The sequence below is a fragment of the Argentina silus genome (assembly GCF_951799395.1).
Source record: "Argentina silus genome assembly, chromosome: Y".
In the NCBI taxonomy this organism is placed as follows: domain Eukaryota; kingdom Metazoa; phylum Chordata; class Actinopteri; order Argentiniformes; family Argentinidae; genus Argentina; species Argentina silus.
The window spans coordinates 37,454,875-37,473,281 of NC_139654.1; the positions used below are offsets into that span (position 1 = coordinate 37,454,875).

The window sequence follows — 18,407 nt, forward strand, 5'->3', positions numbered from 1 at the left end:
GCAATTCAAAGTGCTTTACGTAAAATAGATAAAAAGGAAAGAGCATGAAAAAAAAATTAGAATAAAAACGCATAAAAGACATAAAAAATGAATAAAAGTCACAGTGCATTTTAGGGTCACAGTGCAATTATTAGCGCCAATTTAGTTTCAATTTAAGGCAAAAGCGAAGCCCTTTTTTTTTTTAAGCCCATTTTTGAAAGTAGCCAGTGTTGGGGCTTATCCTAGATCTATGTGTAACATAATAACTGAGAGACCTGCAGCAGGGCAGGTCCTCATCACTGGCTGTCTGCTTTGAGCTGGTTGTCGTTGGACTCCTGGCAGCGGGACAGCAGCTTGAGTTTGATGGGCCGTATGGGCATCAGAGTGTTCTGTAGGTCCATCTCAATGGGGATCTGGTGAGAGTTGACACACAGTTAAAGTATTGTAGCGAACGGCGGGGCAGAGCAGCTTGCCTTAAGCGGGTATCGAACTCGCAACCTTCCGCTTACAAACCGGCCGCACTAGCCACAACACCAAGAGAGTTAACTCCCTTGGCGGAGCTGCTAACGGGCCTTACACAGGGTCGTTACAGTATGAAGGAACGAGTAAAACAGATGTCAGCGTTACACTATGAATGTTACCTAATACAGTGTCACTGTTACGTTCGGGTAGCATTGCACTATAAATTCAAATAAACTCAAACTCCTGGACAACGTCTCTTGGGTCGACATACATTAAAATGGCCCTATGAAGTCTCGAGGGAGTTTTGCAGAAATACAAATAGCTTTTTTTTAAATCTCACACTTCCATCATTTAGTTACTAAATTTTAGTAGGTAGCCTATACTGAGGATGATTGGCGCCTAGTACTGAAAAATGCAATCTGGGAAATTAAATGGGGAGTACATACTCATGCAGTACGCAAGTACAGAATTGTAGTATGGGGGTTCAAACCCGGGTCTCCCATGTGGAAGACACAAACGCTACTATTAAGCCAAGAGGACATCCTCAAGGTCTGAGGGCGACACTTCAGTTTACATGTCTCAGGCAGGGCTACCTCATCACGCGAGTGTGATTCCAAAATCACCTCTGCTACATATAGAAACGCAACAAAGTCATAGGTACAAAATTATATTTACAATCATTGTATCATTATTTTGTCTCACCTCTGTCTCTTTGCAGACGGTGAAGTTGAACCTCTGTAGAATCTCCACCATCGCCAGTTTCATCAATACCAGAGCGAATCGCATCCCGATACAGTTCCGTGGGCCCAACCCGAACGGCATGTAGGTGTATGGGTCGATGCTCTCCTTGTTCTCCTTACTGAACCTACACACGGAGAGTTCAGAGGAGGAGGGGTTAAAGAACATATCAATTAAATCACAGTAATATGATGGTTATACATGGTTGAAGAAACCTGTTTGTGTTTGGTCGTCGCATTTAGGTTTGTTTTATGGTTGTTTGTGGAACACTGCTCTTATCGTTGCTGTTGTGATTGATATTGTGGTTGTGGTTAAGATGTGGCCCATTACCTCTCTGGTTTGAACTCCTCTGGGTCTTCCCACACATCGGGGTCACGGTGCAAGGTCCAGATGGGTAACATGACAACCATACCCTTGGGGATGGTGATGCCGCTGATCTCAACAGATTTCTTGGCGACTCTTTCAAGTCGATGGGGTACAACCTGAGAGACTCGTTGATCACGCTGTCTAGATAGTCCATCTGCATCAGAGCCTCGTACTGGATAGGAGCCTGAACAGGGATATTACACTCACATGAGCACTAGTGATTGGTCGTTCACGTAGCCGTAGCCCAGAACTAACTCTTTTTCGTCGCAAATCTGAAGAGCTGTTAGTTTTTTGTGTTCTTTTTTTGGGAAATGAACACAGTACTGTACTTATTCTAATCTGCATAGCCTAATTTCATGACACCCGCATACAGAACGCCATTACTTTCAATGTACGTGTGTAATAGAGACTTGCTTTTTTGTTGTACATGAATAAACAAAAAAATCGCTAAATAATGTTATCTTGATAGTTAGAAGAAAATACATTTAGATTCCACTGAACAATGTAAATGATAGATGTACACAAGGATCAATCAGAAGTCAAAATGCCACTAAACTGGGCTGCTTTTAGTGGATTGACTGCTTGGAATACTGAATGTGCTATAGTCTATTATTTCCTCTCACAGTCGACAGACTACAAGAAAACTGTCAGGTGGTTCAAATGTGAATAACTTGGTATCCATTCCATTAACTGTGGCCGGGCAGCACCGAACAGCCCAGAGAACATTACCATGGTGCTTTTGAATATTAGGTCCCTATCTGGCAAAACCTTTATTGATCTTATCTCAGAGCGAAAGCTGCACTGTAATGTTTTTATCTGAAACCTGGCTAAACATGAATGCATGTCAGTCTATTAGAAGTAGGGAAAAAATATATTTTCGCTCCATTACTTATTTAGCCATGTCGCTGAGCAGATGAGAATTTCATGATGAATATGAATATGAATAGTACACCATCAACAGCTTCCTCCTGTGATAATGATTTAGTAACCAGCTTCAACACCAAACTAAGGGCAACTATCGACTCTGTAGCACCAGTCAAACTGAAAAAGGCTGTGGCCAAATTTAAAAGAATTTGCAGAAAGTCTGAGCTGACAAAAACTGCAGGTCCACCTTGATATTCTTCGAGAGCATCTTTCTGCTTTTAATAAGGCAATAAAAAAAACGCCAAGCCGGATCATTTCTCAAAATTGATAATGAATCATAACAACTCAAACAGTGCTCTTTTCAACGATTGACAGCCTTATAAATCCCGCCCACAAGACACCTGGTGATCTGCTCTCCACCTACAAATGTGAGGAATTTGCAACATACTTCTGAGATAAGAGAAACAATATTAGGTGAGGAGGATCACTCAGGCAAGACCTGAAGATGTGTTTGATGACTTGTTACCCCACCTTCCACCACATGGAAGCACTATGAACTCTTTTGCAGTGGTCATACAGAAATGCTCAGCAAAGTGGGGGTCTGTTCATCTGCACCTAAAACTACCATGGTGAAACCCCTCCTGAAGAAAAGTAGACTCGCTAAGGTCTGAAGAGTAGACTCTTCAGTCCTTAGCGATTTTAGGCCAATCTCCAACCTTCCCTTTTTAAGCAAAAAAATTATAATTCTTGAAAAAAAGGTGTTCAAACTGTTAAATAATCTCCTTCTTCCCAACTGTACCTTTGACATGTTCCAATCTGGCTTTTGTGCCGATCATAGCACTGAGATAGCACTATGTTGTTAAGTTATTAACTAGGTTCTTAATGACCTTAGAATTAATTAATTAATGCTGATGCCAAAATGCTCTTTGTCCTTGTCCTGGTCAAACTGTCTGCACACTTAAAGACACTACTTACAGTAACACTAAGCACCAGGCAAAAAAACAAGGTGTTACCATTGACTCAGATCTTAATTTTGAAACCCATATCAAGAATGTGACTAAAACATATTTGTATCACTTAAAGAAGAGTAAGTAAGTTTGCCGGAAATCTGCCATCGTGGAGAAATTCTGTCTGAAGTTGTCCAAACAACAACATCCTCCCTAATAATAATATATCCCCCCGAAATGAACTTGCAGTGTTGGACATTAGCTGTTGTTTTTCTGCATGCGCACACGATTGGGAGAGGCAGCCACCAGAGAAAGGTCAGTCTACTCCCCTAGAACACCCCTGGCACTCACAACATGTTTATATGCAAACCGAATGTCAGGTAGGACACTGCATTTTAAAAAGCGTGTTTTCCGAACCAAAACAGCGTTCGTAAATGAAATATTTATTCATAAGGGATTTATTATAAGGGATCTTGTTCCCTGATCGCTACCGATTAAAGATAGTCATTACAACCGTTAGGAAGCTTTTAGAAAGCTTGAATATTACATGGACCTTTACAGAACACAGCTGTAAAGATGCAACCTTTCCTCTCCCAGGCTGACACTGAGAGACGAATGCATGCTTGTATTACTAGCAGCCTTGATTACTGTAACACTCTCTTGTCTGGTCGACCAAAGAAAGCTCTTGGCAAATGATACAAAATGCAGCAGCACGAGTCAGATGGAGAGCACATATCACACAAGTCTCTGCACTGATTACCTGTTAGTTTTATAATTTATTTTAAGATGATTGTATTAGTTTAGAAATCACTCTATGGTCATGCACACCACTGCATGTCAGACATGCTTTTAAGGTATATACCCTGTAGATCCCTCAGGTCCTCAGGTACTGGCCTTTTAAGTATTCTGAAGATTCCAACAACACCTATCTACTTCCTGTTTCAAATGAATAATACTGGGCAGAAGTCTGCACAGGGATGCTACAGACACATTAGCACACTGCAAAATACTGTCACCTATCTAACCATCTGTAGGAGTCTGCAGTGCACAGGGGTTACACACTCATCAGTACCCTCTAAAACACTGTCACTATCATATTTCCTGTTCCACATGAATAGTACTATATAGGAGTCTGCAGAGGGGTTACCTTGTTGGGAAACACAGTGTCTATCTCCTCCTGCAGCTTGGTCATGATGTGAGGGTTGGTTGCCAGATTGTAGGCCAGGAAGGACAGAGAGCTACTGGTGGTCTCATAGCCAGCAAAGATGAACATCATTGCCTGGGACAAGATCTCGTGGTCACTCAATCCTATGATGATGGAGAGAGGGGGAGAATGAGAGGGAGGAGAGGGAGAGTGGGAGAAATGGGGTGGTAGGTGTGAGAAAGGGACGAAGTAGAGTATTTCCACGGTGTGTTTGTAGGTATAGGTGTTTGAGGCAGGTACTGTATGTGTGTGTTAGATGCTAGTATACAGTGTGTGTGTGTGTGTGTGTGTGTGTGTGTGTGTGTGTGTGTGTGTGTGTGTGTTTAAGGCAGGCACCTTTACTCTGCTCCTCTCCCTTTGAGTTGCTGTCTTTCTGCGACTCTATCATCAGCTGCAGGAAATCTACCCGACTCTGGAAGCAGGCTTACGTCAGATCAAAATCACATGAGAACTACCAGATGCTACCAAATCTCTACAATTGTATTACACAATACTGGCTGAAGATCGTATATTTGATCAGTTATATTTACATACCTTCCTGGTGCTAGCCACGCGATTGGACTTGATCTTCTGAAAGACAGCGTAGAAGAAATCTGTGACCGAGGCAGGGAATAGGGATACCTCCATGTTTGCCATAACAGGACCCATGAAGGGGAAGAATGCTGGATGGACAGGAAATGCCACGGTTACAAACAGGAACAGGAAATACCATGATACGTGACTCCAATCCTATTCAATGCACAGCCCTGTCCAGAAACAACTCCTAGGCTCTATCCCTAGACACTTCTGTATCCAATCCACTCAGATCTCCAAGTGTCCAGCATTTAGGAACTAGAGGTTGGTTCTGGACACGGCCCATGTGTTTGTCAAATGAGTAGAGCGCAAACCATTGGCAGTGTGGTTTATGTCAGTCTAATCAATGAAATCAATAGCTTCATTTATTAAGCACAAAATGACTGAAAGTTATATGGGGGCAGTTGTACCGACTGTGAGGAACAGTGGGCTGAAGATGTCAAACTTGAGCATTTTCTTGAAGTTGGTCACAAAGGGGTCGGAGGGGTTGTGGAGGGAGTCGATGTCGACACTGAATGAAGTACTGACGACCACATCCATACTGTATGGTCCAAAGAACCTGGAACACAACCACACAATCTCTGACCACCAGAACCACAACCACAAAATTAAAGGGGGAGTTCACTGAAATTACAAATTCACCTTATCGTCTCGGAGATAAATACTCACTCCTTTAGTTCAATGGGCTCATCGTTATCAGCCGTCTTCTTCAGATTGCTGACCAAGTTACCAGAGTGCTGCTTCATGATCCTGAGCATCTGAGTTGGGAAGGATACATGGAAAAATATCATGATTGATACGTGGATTAATATGTGCAAAACATATATTAATATCATGTTTGAAACAGGAATTATTTTAATGTTTATATAGCCTGAGAATATACATCCATACAGGATACATTATGTATATAGTCAAAGAATAAGTGACTCCAAAGATGAACTATTATTCTATACTACTTATCGAAGATAAGATCAAATATACTTTATTGTCCCGGATGAAAATTTGTCTTGGATTAATTAATTAAAGTTGCTGCTTCACACAACAACAAACAACAATGAATACACACTATACACATAGTACAAATCACACACACACTCTCACACACTCTCACACACACACACACACACACACACACACACACACACACACGCGTCAGAGTTGTTAGTCATTCATTTATTTGTGTTGTATAAAGGAATGAATGAAAGAAGGAGAGGAGAGATGGGACTGTACCTCTTTGATCCGCCCACTGGTGAAGGAGGGAGACAGGACACTGCGGATCCGTCTCCATGCATCATCCTCAGCGATAAACACGGCGTCATACAGAGGCCCGTTGAGATAGATATTCTAGAAAAATTATTATTATTATATACTGCAAGATTAACCTAATATTAATAATGCTATAATAACAATGATATTATCTATTTAAGGAGCCCTTATGTTTTTTTCCCCATACAACAACTTCAATTTAGCGTATTACCCTCCTGTTAGTGAAAAGGGAGTAGCATTCCTTGATGAGGATGGTTTTGATCATGGCTGTGTCCATGATACACAGGATGGGCTGACGGCCATCATAGATCCTACAGACCAGCAAAAACAAAGATAGTTAGATATACACTCACAGAGCACTTTATGAGGAACACTATACTAATACTGGGTAGGGCCTCCCTTTGCTCTCAAAACAGCCTAAATTCTTCATGGCATTGATTCCACAAGATGTTGGAAACATTCCTTTGAGATTCTAGTCCATGATGACATGATTGCATTACTAAATTCCTGCAGATTTTTCAGGTTCACTTTCAAGATGTGAATCTCCTGTTCTACCACATCCCAAAGGTGTTCTATTGGATTCAGATCCTGGGAAGGCCACTGAAGAACACTGAACTCATTGTCATGTTCATGAAACCAGTTTAAGATGACTTTTGCTTTGTGACATGGTGCATTATCATGCTGGCAGTAGCCATTAGAAGATGGGTCAATTGTGGCCATGAAGGGATGCACATGGTCAGCAACAATACTTAAATAGGCTGTGGCATTCAAGCAAATATACCGTGGATAGAGACAGACAGACCCATCACAGATCCTGCACTCTTAGAAAAAAAGTGCTACCTAGAACCAAAAAGGGTTCTTCTTCCACTGTCCCTTTGAAGAAACCTTTTGGGTTCCATGTAGAACCCTTTCCACAAAACGTTATACAGTACCGTGCGTAAGTAATGGGACAGTGAAGCATTTTTTCTTCTTTTTGGATTTGAAATAAAAACTTTTTTATTTTTCCCCAACGCGGGAGAATGATGCCCGTGATGGGCCTAACCCAAAACTCAAAGAATATCTCGCTGTCCCTCTCCTTAAATATCATTCCCAACAAAGGACAAGGTGTGAGATTGTAGCAATGTCCGTTTGTACACAGAGGCAGACGCAGTATGGAGGTAAGGGATTTTCTCCCGTTTATTTTAACAGAGGGGTTTGCTGGCTCGGCTCGGCTTTCCAGCCTCGTTCAATGTCTTTTGGCCCTTTGGTCCTGTGCTCGGCTCGGCTCTCCTCCGCTCTCGCCGTCAGCTTCTCCAGCCTAGCTCCCTTACTGAAATGGCAGAAGCACACCCATCTTAAACATTCGCCGGCGAGACTTAATTCGCAGCAGGTGTGCAACAAAAGTCTCGCCGACACAACCCCGGCCACGGTCCTGTAGCTCCCTCTACAGGCCGAACGCTGCATGTCCCCCCACAGAGATACATTACAATAGCAAAGCAATTGACAAATGGTGAAAGCTGAAAAATCTGAAACATAGTCAAAACCTTAGGCTTGCCAAAATCAAGCACTGATGAGCTCAGCAATCGCAAATGGCTGAGGCTTTACTGCAAGATGCAAACCACTAGTTATCCTTAAAAAGGATAGTCAGGTTAGAGTTTGCTAAGAAGTACCTAAAAAGCCTGCAGAGGTGTGGAAAAAAGTCTTGTGGACAGATAAGGTGAATATTATCAGAGTGATTGCTAGAGGAAAGTTTGGAGAAAAAAGGATCTGCCCAAGGTTTACAGCATACCATCTCATCTGTGAAACATGGTGGAGGGGATGCTATGGTTTGGGCATGTATAGCTGCCACTAGAACTTGCTAACTTATCATAATTGATGATGTTACTGCTGACAGCAGCAGCAGAATGTATTCTGAAGTGTACAGAAACATCTTGTCTGGTCGAGTAAAAGCAATGCTTCCAAATTCATTGGATGGCGCTTCATCAAACAGTAAGACAATGACCCAAAACATACTGCCATTGGAGCTAGGGAGATTTTCAGGGCGAAAAAGTGGAAAGTTCTTGACTGGCCATGTCAATCTTTGGATTTAAATCCTATTGAACATGCATTTCATTTTCTGATGGTAAGATTATGGGCAAAAATGGGTCAATGGGTCCCAGACGGTTTGCATACAAAGTAGTGTCGACCAAATACTAAATATGAGTGCATAATTTCGACCATGTATACCAATACTAGACAAAAGAAAAGAAAATAATCTAGCAAAAGCAAACTATGTTCTGACAGGGTTTGACTCATCTAATACGACATCAGATCTGGATAGGTTCCTTGATTTCCTCTGAAAGGTGACATAGGCATGAAAACATGTACACAACATCAAGAAGAAACCATTGATTAAAGCCAAATCAATTGATAGAGGCATGGCAGAAAATGTGTGTTGTCTCTTTAAAAGAAATGTTAAAAATCTCTTTGTTTTCCCTGAATGAAACAAAGCACAGGTGTTTAAAAGGCCAGCCCCACCCCTGATTACAATGATCCACACGTGGAGACAGCCAAAGCAACATAGATCAATAAGACATCGCACATGTCACACCAGAATGTGTGTTGGCAAGAGTGTGCCCTTATAGCCAGGATCCACTCACCACCTCTCTGGTCACATCTCCCTGATGTTGGTTATGAAGAACTTTATGAATGTAGTTAAATGTATTTAATATTAATTATTGCCTTGGTTTATACTCGCTTCGGAATTGTAGGACTTTTGTACGAGCAAAGTGCTGAATATCTTCTCATAGATACACTGTGCTTAGCATGTACTGCTGAAGATTATGTTAATATTATGTTAAGATTTAAGTAGTCTCGTTCCCAGACACTTCTGCCCAAATGCCCAAAAGGTCTGTTGGACCAATGCGTTAAACTTCATTGGCCTTCATTAAGCCAAGAGCAAGAGCGTCAAAAATGGGGACGGGGCATAGCCATGGGCTTTACCTCGCATCAATCATCTTCCACAGCACATTCCACACATTTCTGATAAAAAGCTACACCTTGCAGCCGTGTGATTAGCTGAAATCAAATAATAACAAATACTTTAATCAGTAACCACCCTACGGCCAGGTTTGAGTCGTCGTTATTCCAGACTTATATGCGCTGTGAGCAATAGCCTGGGGACGAGGTTAACATTTAGGTAACCTGCGAATAACCTCATGCACTAGAAAATAAAACAAACTTAATTGCTCCATGGCCTGTTAATTTCCATGCTCATCTTTGATGTCAAGTTTTTAGGTTGTTTTTTTTATCAGAGGGATATTTGGCTACTTTCAAGTGCCATAATTGCCAATTAAAAATGGGTAGCCTTTTAAAAGGGGCAATCCTTCATATATCCCACAATTCAACACCAATCTGTTCTCTGGAAAAATTAATAAAACATGAAAATATTGGGTTTATGCCCTAACCATTTTTTGTAAATTTGGGGCTAGACACTTCACCCATTTTCATCACATTTACATTTACATTTTTGACATTTAGTAGATGTTTTTATCCAAAGCAACTTACAACAAGTACATTTGTCTCAAGTAAGTGAATCATCTATACATCAGTCATCATAAGTGTGGGGGGACATGCAGCGTTCGGCCTGTAGAGGGAGCTACAGGACCGTGGCCGGGGTTGTGTCGGCGAGACTTTTGTTGCACACCTGCTGCGAATTAAGTCTCGTCGGCGAATGTTTAAGATGTGTGTGCTTCTGCCATTTCGGTAGCTAGGCTGGAAACGGCGAGAAAGGCGAGGAGAGCGGACAGTGGAGAGAGAGAGACGCTCTGACGAGGCTGGAAAGCCAACGAACTCTGATTGAACGATTACTGACTGTATGAATAAACGGGACCTTTCCCTCACTACACCGCTGCGTCTGCCTCTGTGTACACGGACACCACTACATTTGGCGCCCAACCTGGGACACAGAGGGAAGGCGGAATGGAGGCGCTAGCAGCGGCGATGTCGAGGATAGCGCTTGTCCTCGAGCAGCAGACGGCCCTGCAGCAGACCCAGCAGGCAACGCTGGAGGAGTTAACGGCGGCGAGGATCACGGACAGCGCCCTCCTCCAGGACTTCACCAGGGTCGGCGGGCCGGCGCCGGGGACCGGAGCGGCACCAGGTCCCCCCAAGGTCCAGTACCACCGCCCCCAGAACCTCAAGACCGCCGTGGGACTGGCTGAGGACCATCTCTCCCTCCCACCGCGGGGGCCACAACGACCAACCCCGGCCCCGCGGCAAGGGGGGGGGGGCCGACGCCCAGGAGGAACCGAGGGAGCGGAAGGAGAGAGGCCGGCGCCCGCCCCAAGGTCGAGATGGCAGGGGCGCACCTATCCAGAACCGACCCCGGCCCCACAGGGAGCACCTCGAGCGACAGGGGGGGTGTGTTGGCGGTGCGGACGGCCGGGCCACGTGCAGGCCGAGTGTCAGGCGATGGACGTGGGACAGGTCGTCCGCATCGGCGACATACCGGGCCCTCCCCCCGGACCAGGAGCGGCGTATCGTATTCCGGTAAGGATACAACATGATACGCACCAGGCATTCTTGGATTCGGGCTGCATGCAGTCCATGATCCAGGAGCGCCTGGTTCGGCCGGGGGCATTGTTGAAGGCATCGAGGGTGCGGGTGAGGTGTGTGCATGGGGACATTCACGAATATCCGGTGGTCGCTATCGAAATTCATTTTGAGGGGAAAAACCATAGTGTACAGGCGGCGGTTAGCCCACGCCTCACGCATCCCCTGATTCTAGGCGTGGATTGGGAGGGGTTTCCTCAAGCGGTAAAGAGGGCTACCGGGATGCGTGCACGACAGCTAGGGAGGTGTGTGGCGTGTAATGTGCTCTGTGCCGAGGCGGCGCCTCGCGACACTGCCGGGGAGCCGGAGCCGGCGGGGGCGCCTCACCCCGAGACTTCCCCGCCGAACTATCCGCTGCTAGGCGACTTCCCCCTCGAGCAGTCTCGTGACGAGACCCTAAGATCAGCCTTTGACCAAGTGATAGCAATTGATGGTACTTTGATACGGCCAGACACGGTGCGCGCCTACCCCTATTTCGCGATTATCAGCGACAGGTTATATCGAGTAAGTCGTGACTCACATAGTCAGGAGGAAGTAACCCAGTTGTTGGTTCCCCGCAGCCGCCGCGAAATGGTCTTCCAGGCGGCTCATTTCAACCCCATGGCGGGCCATCTAGGGTATGACAAAACACTGCACCGTATAATGGCTCGATTTTATTGGCCGGGGATTCGGGCAGAGGTCCGTAGGTGGTGCGCTTCCTGTCGGGAATGTCAGTTAGTAAATCCCCCGGCCATTCCACGGGCCCCCTTGCGGCCCTTACCATTGGTCGAGAACCCGTTCGACCGCATTGCGATGGATATTATCGGGCCATTTGACCGGAGCACACAGGGTTATCGATTTGTGTTGGTCTTGATAGATTACGCCACCCGATACCCCGAGGCAATACCTCTGCGCAATATCTCTGCCAGGAGTGTAGCGCAAGCATTGTTTCAAGTCATCTCCCGCGTGGGAATCCCGAAAGAGATTCTCACCGATCAGGGCACTAATTTTATAATATAAATTTTACAATAACAATAACAACAACAATAATAATAACAATAACAACAATAATAATAACAGTAACAATAATCTTTAAAAAAAAATATAATAATAATCTGCATTTCAATCATATCAAATGAAAATGTAGGGCAATGGATGACCATTTATTTAGGAATACATCTACTTTCAGTTGTAATAATGCTGTTGTATATTCCATGTTGTAAACGTTTTGGATTCTTTCCCTCCATTGTGTAATTGTTGGAGGGTGTGGCCTCAGCCAGGAGGCTGTGATTACCTTATTCGCTATTAAAAAGAGGATTCTCAGCAAGTATGTTTGACTGTTCTCTTCAAGATCAGTTGGCAGTACCCCTAGTATAAAGTGTGATGGTTTAAGAGGTAAATCTATATGGAGACATTTTTTTATTTCTTTTTGTACATTTTGCCAGTATTCTGATATCTTTGGGCAGTCCCAAAATATATGTGTGTGATCTCCCACCAAGTCACAACCCCTCCAGCAATGATCTGAGGTGTTGCTCCATTTTGATGTTATAAGTGGAGTTCTAAAGTATCTCATTTTCATTTTCCATCCAAATTCCTTCCAGTTTGGACTACTGGATATCCTATGTCCCTGTCTGCATGAAGTCTCCCATTGCTCATCTGGGATTATTGTGTTCATTTCTAGTTCCCATTTTTCTTTAATATCTAAGTTATCTTCTTTTAACTCTTCCTGCAATATCTTGTAAATATGTGACATGAACTTTGTCTTCACTATTCCTTTAGTTGTTGATATGAAGAGGTGTTCCAATTTTGTTGGTAAGGAACAGAGCTGTTCCCATTCTTTATGACTTTGTAGATAGTGTCTAATTTGTAAGTACCTAAAGAAGTCTTGGTTTGGTAAATCATATTCCTCTTTGAGCTGTTCAAATGATTTTAGGACTGCTCCGTCAAACAGCTGGTCCAAAACCACTAAACCCCTTTCCTTCCATTTTAGGAATCCCTTGTCCAGCCTAGATGGAGAGAACTCACAGTTGTTTGCTATCATTATAGCTCTGGAAATGGTCATGGGAAGTTGTAGTTTTTTCCTCAAGATTGACCATATTTTTAAGGTGTTCTTGCTCCATACATTAGCAATTTTCTTTTTCCCCCATATGTCTTGGTTTAAGAATGGTATTGAATCTAAAGGCAAATTTGGGCATTCACTCTGTTCCATTCCCACCCATATAGTGTCAGTGTCTTGGGATATCCAAGCAATCATTGATCTGAGTTGGGCTGCCCAATAATATTTTTTCAGGCTAGGTAAGTCCAGGCCTCCCCTGTCTTTTGGGCAGAGTAGTCTTTTAAATTTAAGTCTGGGTCGCTTGCTTTGCCAAATAAACTTGGACAGCCATTTATCCAATATAGTAAAGGTGGAAGCAGGAACATAGATAGGTAGTGATTGGAAGAGAAAAAGCAATCTTGGCAAAATCTTCATTCTTATCGTTTCTATTCTTGAGTGGTAGAATTTCCCATCTTGTAAGGTCCCCTTTTATGTGGCCCATCAATTTCCCATAGTTGGCTTTAAACAATTTTGATAGGTCAGTTGTTATAGTAATTCCCAAGTATCTAAATCCTTGAGACCAGTGGAAATCAAGCCTTCCTGACATTTGAATTGGCCATTGTCCAACTAACATCATTGCCTCTGATTTTGATTGGTTGATTTGATAACCAGAGAGTTCTCCATAATTCTTTATAGTGTCCATCAGTGCAGGGACCGAAAGGACTATCAGTAATATCCCACTGTAGACAAGTGTTTGTGTTGTGGAAGATGCTAGTTTAGCTTGTACTATTGGCTTTCATGGTGATTATGTAAACTTACCTTTTATTTCTTCATGTGAGACCATACTAGCATTATATAAGAACACATTGGGTATTCTTGGTTATGTTAGCTAAGAGAGGATACTATATTTCAATGTTAATACAACACATTGTAGCTATATGTCGCTATTTCTTTGTTAGATCATCTCTGTGATGTATGGCAAGGCAATGTGTGGATGTGAAACCATATCATTGATTATTGTTTCTCTTTCTCAGTTTCACTCTTTCTAAGTCAATAAACCTGAAGTCAGACTGACATTCTGTCTCCAGACTCTTGGGAGGTGTTTAGAGGTGTTCAGCTATGTATGAGGACAGAACAGGTTTGTTTCTTTCTTTGTCGCCACAGCCTACCTGAGTATTGCTGCTGACCATGTCCATCCCTTTATGACCACAGTGTACCCATCTTCTGATGGCTACTTCCAGCAGGATAACGTGCCATGTCACAAAGCTCAAATCATCTCAAACTGGTTTCTTGAACATGACAATGAGTGACACTGTACTCCAATGGCCTCCACAGCCACCAGATCTCAATTCAATTGAGCACCTTTGGGATGTGGTGAAACGGGAGATTCACATCATGGAGGTGCAGCCTACAAATCTGCAGCAACTGCGTGATGCTATCATGTCAATATGGACCAAAAGCTCTGAGGAATGTTTCCAGCACCTTGTTGAATCTATGCCACAAAGAATTAAGGCAGTTCTGAAGGCAAAAGGGATTCCAACCCGGTACTAACAAGGTGTACCTAATAAAGAGGCCGGTGAGTGTATGTGTGCGCTCTACAAACATTATAAACCATAACTTACTGCATGAATACTTTATTCAGGTATGGCCATTCAGAATAAATATGGCTTCAGCCACGCTGGTGACTTGGTTTTTGTTGTAGGCTTATTGTTTCACATTTTTTCTACTCAAGCTACTTTTTATACATATTTTTGCTGTTAGTCTCCTCTTACCTTTTGAATTCTCCTGACTGTTAATACACAGTTCATTTCAGCAAATTACCATTGTCCAGCTGTGGATAGACATCTGAGGAAGGAACATAAAGAGAGAGGTCCTGCTCAATGTAAATCAATCAACCAACCTATCAATGAATCTACAATCTAAACTGTTGAATCTATCAAAACAGTTTTCCATTAGCCCACCTTTGCATTGTGTTCGCTGTCTACTCTGCCAAGTGTGGCTGTTGGGTATTGAACTCGGGTCTGTTTACCCTTGGAAAAGACGGGAAAACTGTAGATAGATACAGAGGTAAGAAAGTGAACCAGATGAACAAAAAAGAAACACTAGAATTGTAACTCAAAATGATCAAAAAATCTCAAGTAAGTGTGATGGCACTTCTCTCCTGTTCACTAATTACCTTTTCACTGTGACTAAAGCTTTGTTCCCTTGTTTTCTCCACTCCCTTTATTACTTTCACCTCCTCTTCACAGTATATTAAAAAAAATGTCTCATTTCTATTTTTGGCATCTGTCCATTATTCTTCATCAGTCTGGGGAATCTCTTTCTTTTCATCATACGATATTTTGGTTGTTTTCTGGGTCTTTTAAAGCCATAGTCCACCCATTCAATCATTATTGTATGTTTTTCTTATTTTGGTTCAAGACTATGCATCTGTAACCTTTGATAAGCCTTCATCACTTTGTTACAGTACTTGGTTTGAGGTTACTTTTGATTGACGTTGGCATGAAATATAATGTGGGAAACATTGATTTCCGTTGATGGCAGTGAATGACAATGTCAGCCAGCGATGGCTGTAGCAAAGTAAAGAAGGCTTATTATAGGTTGTAGTCACTCCTGGCCCACACCACGACTAGACTATTTCCATTATTAGACCAAGATGAACGAAAGTTCATCCAAATGTTGTCAATCTCTTTAATAGCTGCCTTATACTCCACAGACAGTTTTTCCTCTCCATGTTTTTGTTTTCTTTCGCTAGTATCTTCCTCATCTGCCCATGTTTCATCAGTGTGGAGATCCGCTTTCTTCTCCTCATCCCCCTTTTGATATTTTTTCATGTCACCTGTTTGGACACTTTCACTGTCATGACTATGATGCTGGCTGGAAATCGAGTGCAGATGCTTCAAGAAAATGGAAAAACAGACAAAGTGGTACTGTTAAACAAAAAAACAACAACTATTTTATCAGAAAAAAGACTGATCATATTTATACTTTTTTTCGGCCTGATACATATGAAAGCATTCAAAGATATCTTACTTACTCATCTAACCTCTTCGCAACAATGTTGCTGTGCTAACTGCTCAACTCTGACCTTCTAGAATATCGCAGAGCTGGCTTGGATTAGAAGAAGTTTATTTTTCCAGAAGGTACTTTGTTTGTGGTGTCAGGTGCATAAAGGCAATATTAATCAGACACATTTAAGCACATTAACATTGCATAAAGTAACGGTACATTACATCTCCAAAATACAGTACATAGTCAAAAGCAGTACATTTACATCAACCCACTACAATAAAGTAGCTAAATAATAAAGAGTTTGACATGCAACTCACTCTACGAGCACCATTGAACTGATGATCAGCTCAGAATGTGAATGAAAAATGTGTAGGTCTACATTCCATGCATTTGCCCAGTACCTTTTCTCTAATATTAGGTATGAAAATATGACTTTCAATGTAACAATTTACATCTCCAATAACAGCTTATTCCCTACAGTATTATAGTGAACTGCATGTGTAAAAGCAGTGTGCTATATGTGTAATGCCATTTAAAATTTTACCTACAGTCGGTTACCATGGTAGCCGGCGTCAAATGGTCACCACTTGTGTGATATCACTGTGTTACAACATATTCTGTCATATTTGTTGTACTGTATCTCGCATCTCCTAGCAATAATAACCATGGCACCTCTGATGATGTCACTGTGACATCATGAAATGTAACAGTGGCACGCAGGTTCATTCCACGCTGAACATTTTAAATTACTATAGCCATGTATACAACCATGCACTAGGCTGGGCCTGCATCGGCCTTCAATAAAACCACCTCCAATGCCCTCAGTAATGCTGACATTTTAGTGGCAAACACATATTGATAGATCTTACCATAAGTCAGCCCAAAACAAATACACACCCTATCTACAACTATCTGTTAGCAAACACTTTTCCAGCTTTCTCTTTGTACTACCAATGTATTATATAGCAAACAAAATGTTCATGGAACACTCGTAAGTCTTTTTAGAGATATTTTTTTCAAAAAAGCATATTAACGCAAGTTGTTCAGAAACAATGATTACAAATTCCAGATTGCATCAAATCTAACAATGGTTAAATACATGCTTCTTACCAATTAATTGATTTATTAATGTTAATGCACACCAAGACAAAACTTGAATATTTTCTGTGCACAATACTGTACAACTTAGCAGGACATTACATCATTTTGATAACAATCATTGCTTTTTCACTGAAACATTTGGAACATTTGGTCAATGGTCAGTCTTTCTCCAACTACCTGACTACCAGAATGTTCACATACTCAAGACTCTATCCCTATGGCATTGTTTGTGACATCATATCATTGTGACATCACATCAAACTGTACTTGTGCCTGTAAAGATGCAGTTTGGGTATTTTCTCTGTAGTTACTGTAACTGTATTAATCCAAGGGCTGAGATTGGTGGAACTCACATTGCAGTATTTATGCAAAAGCTCTTTTATTACATTAGCAAATTAAATCCAAAAGTAGTTTGGGGTACTGTAGAAACCATTTACCACTGCCATAAGACCACCTCACAGGTTGATGATTTCAGTTCTCATAATTTGTACAAGTGATATATACACCAAGGAAATACACCACTCGTAAAATATACCACTTGTCCTGATTTAGTGCTATCTCAAACCTAGACGTGTTGATCCTTTGATTGCTTTTGATTGAATTAGTAGGATAGAGAGGGTGAATAGTGTCTTTTTGGTTTTGTTTTCAAATTCATGCATATTACCCTAACCCCAAAAACAAGAGAAATACATGTTGCTCACCATTAATTACTTATGGAAATTCACACCAAAGACAACATTTTTATAACAATTAAGGCCTTTTGACTGAAATGTTTGTAAAATGTTGTACAGAGGACTTACCAATGCTGAGTCTTTCTCCATCTACCTGATGCCCGGGAAGTTCACATACCCAATACTACCCTATGGCAACCCATGTATGATGTCATCGTATGGAACATCACATAATTGTGATATCATATCAAGCTGTAACACATGTGTTTGAGCCTATGGAGTTGTGTTGTGTAGATTGTCTCTCTAATTAGTAATGTAAGGGCTGCATTTGATGGATGTGTGTTCAAAGTAGCTCTTTTTCACATGTTATAATAAAATCAATGACATAATCAAAACAAAGTTTTCAGGTATAGTAAAAACAAACTTCCACTGTCATTAGACTGCCCTCAAGTATATGATTCCAGTTCTCAGAATGAGCCATGAGTCAGGAAATGTGGTGTTTTACAAACAGTTTTAACCATCATTTGCGATGCTTTTTTCTTTTCTTTTTTTAAATGACGGCAACAAAATCTGCGATGGCCCTACATCCAGTTACATTTTTGAAGTCCCTCTGTATCAGAAGAGGTTTTATGCTCTCA

General features: G+C 42.0%; 1 pseudogene across 1 annotated transcript in view; it reads right to left on the reverse strand.

Annotated features, from left to right (window-relative positions):
• Positions 1-275: 275 nt before the first annotated feature.
• Positions 276-18,407, reverse strand: part of LOC310824104 (cytochrome P450 3A27-like) — a 56,999-nt pseudogene continuing 38,867 nt past the window's right edge. Inside the window, exons 6-13 of the transcript in view lie at positions 6,611-6,710; positions 6,364-6,477; positions 5,803-5,891; positions 5,557-5,692; positions 4,504-4,650; positions 1,510-1,729; positions 1,144-1,306; positions 276-392 (exon numbers count right to left, since the gene is read on the reverse strand). The product of the transcript in view is annotated as a cytochrome P450 3A27-like (transcript). The remainder of the gene's footprint in view (positions 393-1,143; positions 1,307-1,509; positions 1,730-4,503; positions 4,651-5,556; positions 5,693-5,802; positions 5,892-6,363; positions 6,478-6,610; positions 6,711-18,407) is intronic.